We start from the raw sequence: 5260 nt of genomic DNA, 5'->3' as shown, positions 1-5260 counted from the left end.
GAGCATTATCAATATTATGTAAAAAATAGCGGAAAGATAGTTCAGATAAATAAATAAGATCAATTGAGGATCTCGGTGCAAGAACCGGTTAACTCCACTTTTCTGAAGTGTTGGGCAATCGAAAAAAATTAATATTTTTAGAAAATGTGAATAAATTATGCTTAATGAAAATTTATTCTTCTAGAGGAAGATTAGAAGCCTTATTTATTCAATCACTTCTTTTCATTCATATTGTAGACGCAAAAATTTTGTTTTGAAAAAATGGAGGGGCTTCTTTTTGGTTCTAAAAATCCCACACGTTAAAAATAAAAATGAAACAATGTATTGTTTTTGGATTTTTAATTGCTAATGAAATCTTTTCTTTCAATATTTATAACAATTTTTCTACATTGGTCTCTATCTTCAACTGTTCTGAGAGTTTCCAGCTGAAACCTTAATTTGGTCGGACCATCTAGTTGGTGATCGTCCTTTTGATCTTCTCCCCGGAACGTTTTTAGAAACAATTGACGGGCTTGGTGCAATAACCGTTCACGTGCACAATGCATAGTTTTGAAAAAAATATGAAAAACTTGTCATTTAGTCATATTTAAAATATGTGAATTTTTTTCTAATAATATATTTTATGTTCACTTTGGTTTTTTTGTTGAAAGTTCATGTTAAATGTTGTACATAGACGGTTATTTCTACCAAAATAAGAAACATTGTCTGAAAAATAGAAAAAATGCTGTGTTTTTGCAAAAAATCTTTTTTATTGGGTGTACCAGAACTAACCTAAGAACAAAGTACGTAATACAATAATTAATTTTACTATACTATCACTGTGATAATGCAGAAAATCAAAAATAAAATAAAAGGGGACAGTCTAAAACACTCTAATCAGAATCGTTATTTTTTTGGCAATCAGCATCTGCCCGTTTGATTGTATCATAAAATGTTTGGCAACAAGGGGAAACATATTTTTTCACTAAAGGCATAATGCTATCGTATTTTACTGATTTCAGTGGTCTTTTCCTTATAAGCTAGAGGTTTAGGTTAATAATCATTCCTGAACTTTTATTTAAAGCATATGACGTTAAAGAGATTATGTGCTTCAGTTACCGAAATATTCTCAGCGGATTCAGAATCATATATAACTAATCTATATTTCGATAAAGTAAAAGGGCGCGTTTTAACCACAGCGTATTTAAAAATCAAACACCATGTCCTGTGTTGCACGCTCCACAGTGAACTTTTTACCACAGCTTTCAACAAATGAATACTATTCTTCGGGTACATACAAAATCACTTTCTCATGCTTCTTTTTTTTTAATTTGTTCAAAATTTCGGTCACAAGGTAAGAAGCTGTGACCTGGCTCGGGTAAATGGTATACTATTTTTGAAAATCATCCGTTCTTGGCTAAAGTTGAAAGCACCAACTTTAGCCAAGTTAGGTTATCTCACACCAAGATTCGGTTGAGGGTTTTACGATGTGTAGAGTCGATTGTGAAAGATTCCATTCGTTTTTCCATAGCAAGTTCTCTATCACGCACAGAAAAAGAAAGTAGAAGAGGTAGACATAAAATTCAATCTCCTCTTGCACTTAGACCAGATAAAGCCACTACACAGGATTCACTTGTTCATTGGCCCAAACATACCACCAAGGGTAGGTGTAGATATTGTACATCTGGATTTATCGTTTGTAACGAGTCCGTTACTTAAATAATCGTTTACCTTCTTTTTGTGACTGGAATCTTTTAATTTAATTCTAAATTAAATTCATATTGAAATATTCTTAAACTAAATATTTAAATAACTCCCAGTAAATCTTATTTTCTAAGGTTGGCATTAAACTGCGCCCCCAGTGGCAAGATTCTGAAAGTACATTCATTCTACGACGTGTAGAACCTCAACGTGGTTACTTGTCAGCTGGATGTGATCGAAGAAAGGTCGTTTCGATCAGAGTAGTTGCTGCTGGGAGTGCCCTTTTTTCCCGAATTTAGTTTAAGTTTATTTTATTGCGAAGAGCTGTTTGTTTTAGAAGAAATTATTTGAGTTATTTTGTTGTTTGTACGAGGATATTTTCAGTTGGATCACCCTAGCCGGTAAGATAAAATTACAAATAAATTGTAAGGAAAAATCCTTCATATCATCCGCCATTGTTAGTTAAATTCAGACCTATTTTAATTTCTTCTTTGATAGGTATTTCATATATTTTATACATGTCATATTTCACCTTATTTCATTAAGGAAAATGTTTTATACCTAAATAAATTATAAGTACTAGATTCTATTTCTATCTCAAATTTTTATTTCCTTTCAAGTGTTAAAGCAAACAATTATTTATTTCAATTTCATACCGTTTAAACCGGCTAATATTTCTTTTTTTTCCTATTCTATAATATATAAAGATCATGCTTTCCGTTAAAATTATCTATTTAATATATCCATACATTATAAAAACATTGTCACACCATTCGAAGGTCACTATTTACCGAAAACCATTAAGCCTTTTAAGGTTGATAACCCTTGTGTTTTTCCTTACCTTTTGTATGTACAAAGAACATGAAGTAACACAATTGTTCCTTTTAGCCTACTCCCAGAATCCAGTTGCAAGTCAGGGGAAGAAATTTTTTTTTAGTTCTTTGGGGTTATACTTACTTAGGACAAGGGGAAGAAGTTCCAAGTTCATTTTATTGGAAATTAAGAAGAATTTTTAGTTGGACTTATTTGTCTAAGAGTACCTGATACAGGGAATCCAGGTTTGGTGTACCTTTTACCACCTGAGTCTAGTTCTCCACCGGATCATCTTCAAGGGAAACCTACGGAAACCGGCAGGAAGAACTTACTTTTATTTTTGTTTATCATTCAATTATTTTAAATAACTTTTGCTACGTCCTCTTCAAGGTTTTAACTTTTGGTTCCACTTTAATTTAAAAATATATCCTTAATAATAAATATCTTCAATTTTTTTTAAAACATTAATCATTGTAACTTAATTTAATTATTTATTGTCTACCAAGGGATGAGGTTATAACTCTCCCTTGAATTTCTCTTTGTTAGGTTATCGTGTGCACACATATCCAGAGAATTTTCACTTGAAAACTTAAACAATTCTTGAACGAAAACTAAACTATTAGTGAGTAGTATATATTTATATTTATTATTTAAACATTATTATTGTGTAGAACTTTTGTCACGATTTGAAATTAAGGGGTATATCAGGGGTAAATTGTTTTATAATTATATTCAGGGATTTTACTGTAAATATAGCTAAGTTAATTGTACATAAGAGGTGGTGGTTTAGTATATAAGCATTACAAATAGTTTGTACCTAAGTTTGGTAATTATTAAAGTTGTGGTTAAAATTTAATATTTACATTAGTACCTATCTTTCACATTTCAGCAATACAAGATATCTCGGAAGAAAACATTTAACTTCCTGGCGCCCAAGCATTCATTAGAGCAACTTTTATCTTTCATTGGTTTATTTCTTGGTGGTTTTCTTGTCATTAGTTCTTATATCTTACGGTCTCTGTAGGGCATGCAAATTGGCCGAATCCTTCTTTGAGTGTCAAGTGGTCATTCTCCTGCATAGTCGCTAGCCAACACTTAATTCTGTTATATTTTAAAATTCATATTTACCCTTTATTTATTTCTTTTACATAATTTATTTCTATCTAATCCCTTCCATCTTCCGTTATTCCACATATTAGTTCGTTGGTGTATCAAGGTGCATTTTAGAGTTCACCCTTTTGCTACACTGGATAGAGTCACCCAGACTCCTTACCACATTTTTGTTACATAGCACAATTTTTGTTACACGTTATAGCATGCACTAAATGCGACATACGACTATGTTTGACTAAAAGTAAAAATTGTTTTTATATTTTTCACAATGAAGTATAAACGTTTTGGTTGCTCAGAGTTCAGTTCTAATAATTTTGGTAGCATTTCATATATTCTTCTTACATACTTTCATTTTACATGTTTGATTGTTAATTTTTTATTCTAAATAAACAGGAAATATTTGATAATCTGATTTTTACCCCACCCTACACCTTAGCTATAAAAGGCTGTATAGTTTATTTCACGAAAAATGGTTGAGTGCTTAATGATTGCAATAAAACCCGACCGCAAGTACCCCAGCTTAGTCAACATTAGTTGAGCAGGTAAGTATTCAGGTAAAATTGAACCTACTGTGGAGTGTCGTTATCTTGTTTGTATAATAAATTCCTGGTAATAGAAAAACGATTAAAAAATCGTATAAAATTATAAAAACGATTAGAATACATTTTATTTCATAAAGTTGTAAACATTTTAACAGTGAGTTTCACTATCAATGGTTGATATTTTAATGACCACAATAAATTTGTTGATCGTTAAGTATTTCCTGGAATAATTATACAGGTTCCCTCTATTCTGTATAATATGTAAAAGTATATAAAACCGATGAGAAATTTTTAAATATACATTTTGTTTCATTTAGTTGAAAGTGTTACAAGTGTTACCAGTGTTATACCTATTAATACCTATAAAACAGCATTATGTGGCGTCCGTGGAAAAACATTGATAGTGCTTCTTCCAGTGTTCCAGCAAAGAAAAAGCATTTATCTGCTGACGCTAGAGAAATCGTAAAAACAATATATAGTTCTTTACTTACAAGAGGACTTACTGCTAATACTGCTGCCAGTGAAATATCTGATTTAAAGAAAATACCTCTAACCACAGTGAAAAGAATTACATCAAATCCCATTAAGTCAAGAAGGAAGCGTAAGGATGCCGGTTCTACCAAATGTATTGACGAAAGTAATAAGGACTTAATAAGACTAAAAATTTACACAATGTACGAAGAGCAACGGATACCTACATTAGATTCTTTTAAACAACGCCAACGGCTTACTAATGATGACACACAAATAAACTGTAGCCGCATTAGTCTTTGGAGGATTTTGTCTAAAATGGGCTTCAGATATCGTACAATTGACAAAAGGCAAGTGCTTATGGAGTCCCATCGTTTACAAAAGTGGCGTACTGAATATATAACTTCCATAAGAAAGTACCGTACAAAAGATCGACCAATAATTTATCTGGACGAGACATGGTTTGACACTCATGAAACACCATCCAAAGGATGGTCTGATTCTTCCAATAGGTGTCAAACAAAAGCTCCATCAAACAAAGGGAAAAGAATAACAATTTTACATGCAGGATCAGAAAATGGTTGGGTCCCAAATGCCTTATGGCTTTCTGCAAAGAACATTAAAGACTCCTGCGTGGACTA

General features: G+C 31.8%; 1 protein-coding gene across 4 annotated transcripts in view; it reads right to left on the bottom strand.

The window, feature by feature from the left end:
- LOC140449771 (cardioacceleratory peptide receptor-like) overlaps nucleotides 1-5260 on the bottom strand; it is a 544190-nt gene that overhangs the window by 117907 nt on the left and 421023 nt on the right. The window lies entirely within an intron of this gene.

Source organism: Diabrotica undecimpunctata, chromosome 9 (genome assembly GCF_040954645.1).
Source record: "Diabrotica undecimpunctata isolate CICGRU chromosome 9, icDiaUnde3, whole genome shotgun sequence".
NCBI lineage: Eukaryota > Metazoa > Arthropoda > Insecta > Coleoptera > Chrysomelidae > Diabrotica > Diabrotica undecimpunctata.
This window is presented reverse-complemented; position numbering and strand designations above follow the sequence as displayed.